The following is a 10,370-nucleotide window of genomic DNA, read 5'->3' as shown; positions in this document are numbered from 1 at the left end:
AAAAAAAGAGGTAGTGCATGTAAAACCATTTGAACAGTGACTGGCTCATTGAAAAAGCCTGATAAATGTTGATTGAATAAAAAATATAAACACAACATGGATACTATATAAGAACCTCACGTAGATAATATGAATATCTAAAAGAACGAGGAGTCAGTTTGTTCTGCAACAAACTAAACAGCATTTTCCATGCTAGAAAACCTTCAATTTTTCATTGGCATTTATGCTAGAATTTTCACAATCTATTTTGTATATAAATCTCATACAGATGATAACACTTTCCGGACTATATTTTTCTTTCTTTTTTTTTTTTTTTGTCATATGAACTTATTTGGACACTTTTTCAGTAGAGCCAGTATGATAAGAGTAATCAGAGCTTGGATACAGACCAGGGAATAGAACATTGGATGAATAGTATCAAGACAAAGGAGCATGAATAATCAAGACCAACTTGCCAGTAAAGAACCAGTCACTGGCAATAGAAAGCAGAGTTAGAAACATAGGAGGGTTAGATTTCAATTGCTAAGCAAGTTCAACTTCTTTTCGAGGGATTTGGATCTGCTGCAAGTGCAAGATGAAACAAAAAAATGAAGGGTCAAACTGCCAGTTATAAAACAGTAAAAAAATCCAAGAGGAGAAACACGGCATCCATAGTGATACCTGCCTCCCAGGTGCTCCAATTCTGGGATACATTGTAACCTCATGCACTCTCAGTTTTCATTCTTCCTCCTGGGTCTTGATAAATATCTCGGCTCTGAATGTGAACAAAGAGTTCTATTTTCTTATTTAATAAAAAGTTGCAAATTTATATTGGTAGAAAGAATGTTGTATGCTTTAATATGCATTAATTAGGAAAGACAAAATGAGTTTCTGCTTGAGCTTATATACATTAAGGAAAATTAAAATGACACATTTTCAAGATTTTCATCATATCTAAATTTTATATTGCTCATTTATGCTGCAATGGGTAGAATGTTGCCATCTCAACATTTATTCTAATCCTTTCAGATTTTATTCTATTTTTAATCAATTTTTGTTTATAATAGCATTTTTCATTCCTTTCCTTTCATATGGAATTTTTTCCAGATAATCTTCTTGAAAGGAAAACTTGATAGACTTAAATGTAAAAGGTAATTACATAAAAAGTAGAGACAAGTGGGCAAAGAGGTAATACATAAAAATGCAGGCACCATTATTCCTTATTGATGACTGAATTCTCCCTGACAATGACGACATATTGTGACTTAATTCACATTCACTGAGCAGCAAAGCAGAGTGAATAGCAATCAAACTGTGGCCTGAGATTTCATGAAATAATAGACCAGAGATAAGCACAGATTTATTTAGAGGTATTTTTCCATTTCTAGTCATAGCGCATCATCCCCGAGTAACAAGTGAGATGTCAAATCTCCAAACTGTCTTTCAGGGTACAATAAAACCACAGATGTTATACACTACACAAAATGGCATAATAATTGCTCTAATAATTGAACTCTAATTAAGCTTCATATATGCTCATTTACATAACCAGTGTGCCATATTTGCGACAAAGAAGATCATATCCTGTAAACACACACGCACATGCAAAAACCTCAGTGATATGTCCTTTAAATATAATTATTAGTCAAGATTCTTAAATTAATTGATATGTTGTCAGGTGGCCTAGTTTGAATCGTATCTTCTCTGTCTAGGTTAATTAGTCTCTTTTAAGTCTCAATGTTCACATCTATAAAATGGCAATAATAATATTTCCTTATTTTTCCAACTAGGTTCAAATAAGCGAATGTATAGGAAAGATAATTATAAAGGATAAGGTGCTGTATAAATATATTATTACACATAAGAATTGTTTTATTTATAACAGATCCATCTATAAATTCTAACCAATTCTATGGATTAAAAACAAAAATGCAATAAATATTGTTTACCATCAATTTTATCCATGTCTCAATTATAACTATAATATTGTTAAAAATACACTGGAACTTAGGCATCTAAGTGTAAGTTGCCCCTTCAAAATAGTTATCTTTGGAGTTTGTCTATAAATTGATATTTAATCTAGCATTTAATATTTATAAGACATTTTGCTAGGTACTTTATCAATATCACTTCAATTAATCTTTATCCAGTCTTCATACATAAGTATAAGTTAACCCTATTTTGCAAAGAAGATTAGTGGAGAATAAGAGAGGTTTCCAAGGTCATGGCATGATACTGGTAGAGCTGCTGTCATTATTCAAATGTAGGGGAATTAATTGCAAATTGAGGAATTAAGTTCTTAGGCAAAACCTAGGAAAGTGTTGTTTACACTATGGCCTGTGTCTCAAGACCCAAGAAAGTAAGCAGTTTCCTGTATTTAGAAGCTAAGAGAGAAAATGGATAGACAAAATAAGAGGCTATATTTTAAGTCAAATTTAGAAAACAAATTGGGTAACCAAGGTTCAGGAAGATACTACAGCTGATGGCCTCGCAAGACAAGCTGAATAATTTGACCTTAGCTCAGTAAGTATTGTAAATTATTGAATCAGGTAAATGCCTTGATGAAACCAGTAATTTAGGAAGATGAGCCTGATAGTCGTTTCTAAGATTTTGAACAATTTGAAATTTAAACATAGGACTTGAGAATTGATATAATGTTGCAAATATGTACATAAAATTGAAGGTTCTTGAAAATATATTAATGTACAAAATTTTTAACAGAGATATTTATTCTAATATATTTGAGGTATGTACCATTACTGTATGAATTGAACTTGTCAGATACCTACCAACCTTTAGGGCTATTTATTTATTCATGAGCAATTATGTTTTTTTTAAAGTTTGGGGTGTCTTTTTTGATATATATATTTTATGTTTTTATTTATAGTTACATTTTTTATGTTCATATTATTCTTCCTTTTTGATGTACACCAAAATACAAACAGCGAAAAATTAACCATATGAATGGTAAAATAATGTTTTGTCTTTAGGAAAAATTTATAGAGTTTTCTTTGCATTGGATATACCAAGTAAATTAGGACAAGGAAAAATATGTGTTAGATAAGTAAAGAAAATATTATGACATTGTGTGCATGAAGAGAGACAGAGGCAGAGACAAGAACAGAGAGAGACAGAGAAATTGATTTTATTTAGACTCCAAGGCTTGACAATTTCTCTTTTAAAATATGAAAAGTTCAGTTGGAGTAACAGTGCAATGGCAAGCTTTACATTAACATTGATAATTTTGTACAGGGTATATGAAGGGTTGAAAATATCCATAAATGGTACTTTAAGTTACCTTATTATTTAAATGAATTTTTGTTTTCACAGGCCTACTTTTTTCACTGTCATGTTTGTATCATTTCTCATGTTTTAAATATTAGATAATTACTGTTAAAATATGTTTTATATCCAGTGACAAATGCTTATGTGTATATTCCTTATAAATAATTTTGGATATTAATCTTACAAAACCAATAATTATAAAAGGAGTATTTTGACTGGAAATCTAAATGTAAAGAACTGGGTACAGACCGCCTTACTCAATGCTCTACAGAAGTGACTGAACATATACATACGTTCATAGAGGCATGCCTGTCTCAGATCTGTAAACAAGAAAGGGTCTTATATCTTGGAAGACAGAAGCAAATGGCTCTAAATGGTGTAAGAATGAAGACATTTTAATTGAAATCAAGATGCATATTTAAGTAGGGAGAAAGTACTGAAGGAAACACATCAGTTAATGATCATTGTTTACTTCTGTGTGTCTGTGAGAGCGTGCTGGGTGAGAAGTGAAGGGAAAAGGATAGGGTAAGAAAAAAGATAAAAAGTCCATGACAAAGACAGCATGTATATAACCCCAGTTTTGTTGATAGTTGGTGCTGTCTGTGCAGGTGTTTGTCCACGTGTATACTTGTGCTTGCGAGTATGACTGAAGAGATACATAAGAGTTTGGTTCCCCAAATTTTAATATTTTATATAGAAGGATTCTCTGTTTGTTCTCTTCCTTGTAATCTCTATATTTTAATTGTTTACACTGGGCATGATAGTGTTAATTTTATCATGACAGAAATAAAGATCTGATTATGAAGATGAAAAAAGTAGAGAGAGCAGAGTAATGGAAAAATTAGAGCAAGCACACACATACACACACACACACATGCACACACGCATGCACACACTCCAAAAACTAGGCAATTGGTGTTTTTCACAACAAACCACTAGAAATTTGGAGTCAACAACCATAAGGGAAAGATGTAGATCATGCAGCAATTATCAGATAATAAAATAACAATATGTGGAAGAACTGGGTAGGTCTGGTCTCATACTCTCACTCATTTATTCTAAGGGGTAGTGATATTTGCCTACAGGATTGCGTCCTGTAAAACCAAATTAAGAATTGAATTGGAAATGATTTTGACTATAAGTGCTAGTGTTAGAGAGAGGCAGAGACCAGTCCTCTATAATTCCAATCCCTTCAAACAGAGGGTGGAGGAAAGAGAAAAAAAGGAAATCTGATTCTAGGGTGACCAACTATCATGGTTTTCCCAAAGATAAATTTGCAAAATCCCAGGTCAATCAAGATGCATTGATTCTGCTCCATGTATTCCAGAGTGATATTTCCTAGTTTAAAACCTTTCAAATGTCCCCCTATTTCTACATGATAAAAATTAGGCTCCTTATTATTTATAATTATGTCTATTTTGGTGATAACAAACGGGAACACACATGGGAGAAATGTTATTTGTCCAGCAGATTAATAGAGCAGGTGAATATGTAATAGTGATCGCAGGATTTTCCATATAACAAAAATTCCCTAAATTCTGAAAATGCTTATTAAAGACACTTAAATATAATATTCTAAGACACTGTCTTAGAGTCATTCAACTTGTCAACACTTTCTTCTACATTTGGCAAAAGTCTGTTGAGTTTTTTCCTTTTAGCGCATACTTAAAATGTAATAAACTACAATGAAAAAGATTTGGCTTTTTCAGCTTCATTACTATAATAGTAAAATATATACCGAATGCCAATATCAGAATCACGATTACTACTGCAGTGAATTCTATGGTGTTTTTGCTTTTGTGTAATTTATTTCAGATTCAAGATTTCAGCCTTCAACACCTTCTTAGCTAAGCTTAGGTCATGGACTGTACCAGAAATAAGAGCTATTAGATGACCTTATAAATTTTTCATACAGTGACTAATTTTCCAGAACCTCATAAAGAAATTTTAAATGATTAGAATCCAAAATGAAACAAAGACCAACATCAATTCATGTCTTACCTTTTTTGATAATCACTTCAACCACAATAAATAGGTATTATGGTTATCTCCAATTTCAGATGAAGAAACAGATTTAGAAAGGTTAAGTAATTGCCCTAGATATGCAGCTATTATGTTCCTGGCTGTATATTTGAACGTAGGTATTGTTACTTCAGAGAGCAGGCACTGAATATCTTTACAGCAAAATAGTCTTCATATGTGTGAAACTTTGAATATTTTTTCTTTTTCAATTACAGTTGATATTCATTCAATACAATATTATATATTAGTTTCAGGTGAAGAGAACAGTTAATAGACATTTATATAATTTATGAAGTGATCCCCCTGATTAGTTTAGTACCCACCTGGCACTATACATAGTTATTACAATATTATTAGCTATACTCTTTATGCCATACTTTACATCCCATTGACTATTTTGTAACAATCGATTTGTACTTCTTAATCTCTTTACCTTTATCACACAGCCTTTCAACCTCGCTCCCATCTGGTGACCATCAATTTGTCCTCTGTATCTTTGAATCTGTTCTTGTTTTTTTTTGTTTGTTTGTTTATTTTGTTCTTTAGATTCCACATAGAAGTGAAATCATATGATATTTGTCTATCTCTGTCTGACTTATTCCACTTAGCATAATACTCTCTAGGTCCATTCATGTTGTCGCAAATGGTAAAATGTCATTATTTTTTATGGCTGAGTAATATTCCATTGTATATATGTACTACCTCTTCCCTATCCAATCATCTATTGTTGGGCACTTAGGTTGCTTCTATATCTTGGCTATTGTAAATAATGCTTCAATGAATGTAGAGGTGCATATATCTTTTCAAAATAGTGTTTTGGATTTCTTCAAATAAATACCCAAAAGTGGAATTACTGGGCCATATGGTAGTTGTATTTTTAATTTTTGTGGAACCTCCATACTGTTTTCGACAATGAATGTACCAGTTTGCAATCCCAACGGTAGTGCACAAGGGTTCCCTTTTCTCCACATCCTCACCAACACTTGTTGTTTGTTGGTTTATCGATAATAGCCATTCTGGCAGGTGTAAGGTGATATCTCATTGTGGTTTTAATATGCGTTTCTCTGATGATTACTGATGTTGAGCATCTTTTCATATATCTATTGACCATCTGTAAGTCCTCTTTGGAAAAATACCTATTCAGATCTTCTGTCCATTTTTTAATTGGATTATTAGTTTTGTTGGTGTTGAGTTACATGAGTTCTTTATAAATTTTGGATGTTAAGCATTTATCAGATGTATCATTGGTGAATATCTTCTCCCATTCAGTAGGTTGTCTTTTTGTTTTGCAGATGATTCCTTTGGCTGTGGAAAAAGTTTTTAATTTAATTCAATCAATCACATTTGTTTTTTGTTTGTTTGTTTGTTTCCCTTCTGAGGGGACATATTAAAAACAATATTATTTAGAATAATGTCAGAGAGTTTACTGCCTATGTTTTATTCCAGGAGTTTTATGGTTTTAGGTCTTACATTTAAGTCTTTAATCCATTTTGAGTTTATTCTTATATATGGTGTGAGAAGGTGGTCCGGTTTTATTTTTTTGCATGTATTTCTCCAGTTTTCCCAATACCATTTATTGAATAAACTGTCCTTACCTCCATTGTATATCATTTCCTCCTTTGTCATAGATTAATTGACCATATAACCGTGGGTTTATTTCTGGGTTCTCTATTCTGCGCCATTGATCTGTCTGTTTTAATGCCAGTACCATGCTGTTTTGATTACTATAGGCTTGTAGTATACTCTGATATCAGGTAGTGTGATACTTCTAACTTTGCTCTTTTTTTTTTTTTTCCTCAAGATTACTGTGGCTATTCAGGGTCTTTTATGGTCCCACGTAAATTTAGGATTATTTATTCTAATTCTATTAAAAATGCCATTGTTATTTCGATAAAAATTACATTGAACCTATAAATTGCTCTGGGTAGTATGGACATTTTAATAATGTTAATTCTTCCTATCCATAAATATGGTATATGTTTCGATTTATTTGTATCTTCTTCAATTTCATTCTTAAGTGTCATAATTTTCCAAGTACAAGTCTTTTAACTCTTTGGTTAAATTTATTCCTAGGTATTTTATATATTTTGATGCACTTGTAAATGAGATTATTTTCTTAATTTCTCTTTCTATTAATTTGTTATTGGTTTATAGAAATGCAACTGATTTCTGAATATTAATTCTGTATCCTGCTATTTACTGAATTGATTTATCAATTCTAATTCTAATAGTTTTTTAGTGGAATCTTTTGGGTTCTCCATATATAGTATCATGTCATCTGCAAATAATGACAGTTTTACTCTTTCCTTTCCAATTTGATGCCTTTATTTATTTTCTGGTCTGATTACTATGATTAGGACTTCCAATATTATGTTGAATAAAAGTGTTGATGGTGGCCATCCTTGTCTTATTCCTGATCTTAATGAAAACACTTTTAGCTATTCTTTGTTGAATAATATGTAAGCTCTGGGTTTGTCGTATATGGATATTATTATATTGAGGTATTTTCATTCTATGCCCATTTTATTAAGTACTTTAATCATAAATGAATGCTATATCTTGTCAAATACTTTTCTGTATCTATTGAAATGATCATATGATTTTCATCCTTCATTTTGTTTATGTGGCGTATCACATTAATTGATTTGCGGATATTGAAACAACTTTGCATGCCAGGAATAAATCCCACTTGATCATGGTGTATGATCTTTTTAAAGTTTTGCTGATTTCAGTTTGCTAATATTTTGTTGGGGATTTTTGTATTTATATTCATCAGAGATATCGACCTATAATTTTCTATTTTTTATGTCTTTGGTTGTGGAAAATCAGGGTAATGGTGGCCTCATAAAATGAGCTTGGGAGTCTTCCATCCTCTTGAATTTTTTTTGGAATAGCTTGAGAATTATAGGTACTAATTCTTCTTGAATGTTTGGTAAAATTCAGCTGTAAAGCTATCTAGTCCAGGACTTTTGTTTTTTGAGAGTTTTTTGATTCCTGATTCAATTTCATTGGTAGTAATCAGTCTGTTCAAATTTTCTGTTTCTTCTTTATTCAGTCTTGGAAGATAATATGTTTCTAGGAATGTATCTTTTTCTTCCAGATTGTTGGATTTGTTGATATGTAATTGTTAGTAGTATTTTCTTATAATCCTTTGTATTTCTGTGGTGTCAGTTGTCACTTCCTCTCTTTCATTTCTGATTTTATTTATTTGGGTCCTGTCTCTTTCTTTCTTTCTTTCTTTCTTTCTTGGTGAATCTGGTTAAAGGTTTATCAATTTTGTTTATCTTTTCAAAGAATCAGCTCATGGTTTTATTGATCTTTTGTATTGCTTTTAAAGACTCTATTCTGTTTATTTCACCTCTGGTCTTTATTATTTCCTTTATTCTGTTCACTTTGAACTTTATTTGCTGTTCTTCTCCTAGTTTGTTTAGGTGTAGAGTTAGGTTGTTTATTTGAGATTTTTCTTGTTTCTTAAGGTAAGCCTGTATTGACATAAATTTCTGTAGGACTGATTTTGCTATGTCCCATAGATTTTGGGTCATTGTGTTTTCATTTTCATTTGTCTCAAGTTGTCTTTTGATTTCTTTCTTGATCCTATTGTTATCTCATTCAATGTTTAGTAGCATGTTATTTAGCCTCCATGTGTTTGTGTTTTTTTTAGTTTTTTTTTTCTCGTAATGGATTTCTAGTTTCCTACCATTGTGGATGGAGAAAATTCTTGGTATGACTTCAGTCTTCTTAAATTTATTGAGACTTGTTTTGTGGCCTAACATGTGATCCATCTTGTAATATGTTCCATGTGCACGTGAAAAGAATGTATATTTTGCTGCTTTTGGGTGAAATGCTTTGAAAATAACTAATAAATCCATGTGGTCTAGTGTGTCATTTAAGCCCCCTGTTTCCTTGTTGATTTTCTGTCTGGAAGATCTGTCCATGGAGTGTCAATGGGGTGTTAAAGTCCCTTCTTATGAGTGTATTACTGTTGATTCCTCCTTTTATGTTAGTCAATAATTGCTTTATGTATGTAGGTGCTCCTATGTTGGGTACGTATATGTTTACTAAGGTTATATCCTCTTGATGTATTGATCTCTTTATCATTATGTAATGTCCTTATTTGTCTCTTATTATAGATTTTGTTTTAAACTCTGTTTTTTTCTGATATAAGTATTGCTACTGCATATTTTTTTCCACTTGTGTGAAATGTCTTCTCCATCCCTTTACTTTCAGTCTGTGTTTGTCTTTCAATCTAAAGCGGGGCTCTTATAGACAGCATATGTATAAATCTTGTTTTCTTATCCATTCAGCTACCTTATATCTTTTGATTGAAGGTTTTAATCCATTTAAATTTAAGCTCATTATATATAGATATGTAGTTATTGCCATTTTATTATTCATATTTATTTTCCCCCCTCCATTCTTCTTAAGAAAGTCCCTTTAACATTTCTTAAATTACTGGTTTGGTGGTAATTAATTCCTTTAGCTTTTTCTTCTCTGAGAATCTCTTTTATCTTTTCTTTAATTTTAAATGATAGTCTTACTGGGTAGCATAGTCTTGATTATAGTTCCTTGCTTTTATCACTTTGAATATTTCATGTCAATCCCTTCTCTCCTGAAAATTTTCTGCTAAGAAATTAACTGACAGTCTTATAGGAGCTTTCTTGTAGGTAACTGCCTTTCTCTTGATGCTTTTAAGAGTCCCTCTGTCATTAATTTTTGGCATTTTAATGATTATGTGTCTTGGTGTGGGTCTCCATGGGTTATCTTATTTGAGACTCTCTGAGCTTCCTGGGGTTGTATGTCTAGTTCTTCCACCAGGTTAGAAAAGTTTTCTGTCACTATTTCTTCAAGCGAGTTTTCAATTCTTTGCTCCCTTTTCTTTCTGGTACTCCTATGAGGTAAATGTTGGTACAGCTGATGTTGTCCCAAAGTTCTCTTAAACTATCCTCATTTTTTGGATTATTTTTTCTTGTCGCTGTTTTGATTGGGTGTTTTCTGCTACCTTACCTTCAAAATTGCTGATCTGATCCTCCGTTTTATCTAATCTGCTATTGTTTCCTTCTAGTGTATTTTTTATTTGTTATTGT

The sequence above is a fragment of the Pteropus vampyrus genome, unplaced genomic scaffold (genome assembly GCF_000151845.1).
Source record: "Pteropus vampyrus isolate Shadow unplaced genomic scaffold, Pvam_2.0 Scaffold362, whole genome shotgun sequence".
Classification (NCBI taxonomy): Eukaryota; Metazoa; Chordata; class Mammalia; order Chiroptera; family Pteropodidae; genus Pteropus; species Pteropus vampyrus.
This window is presented reverse-complemented; position numbering follows the sequence as displayed.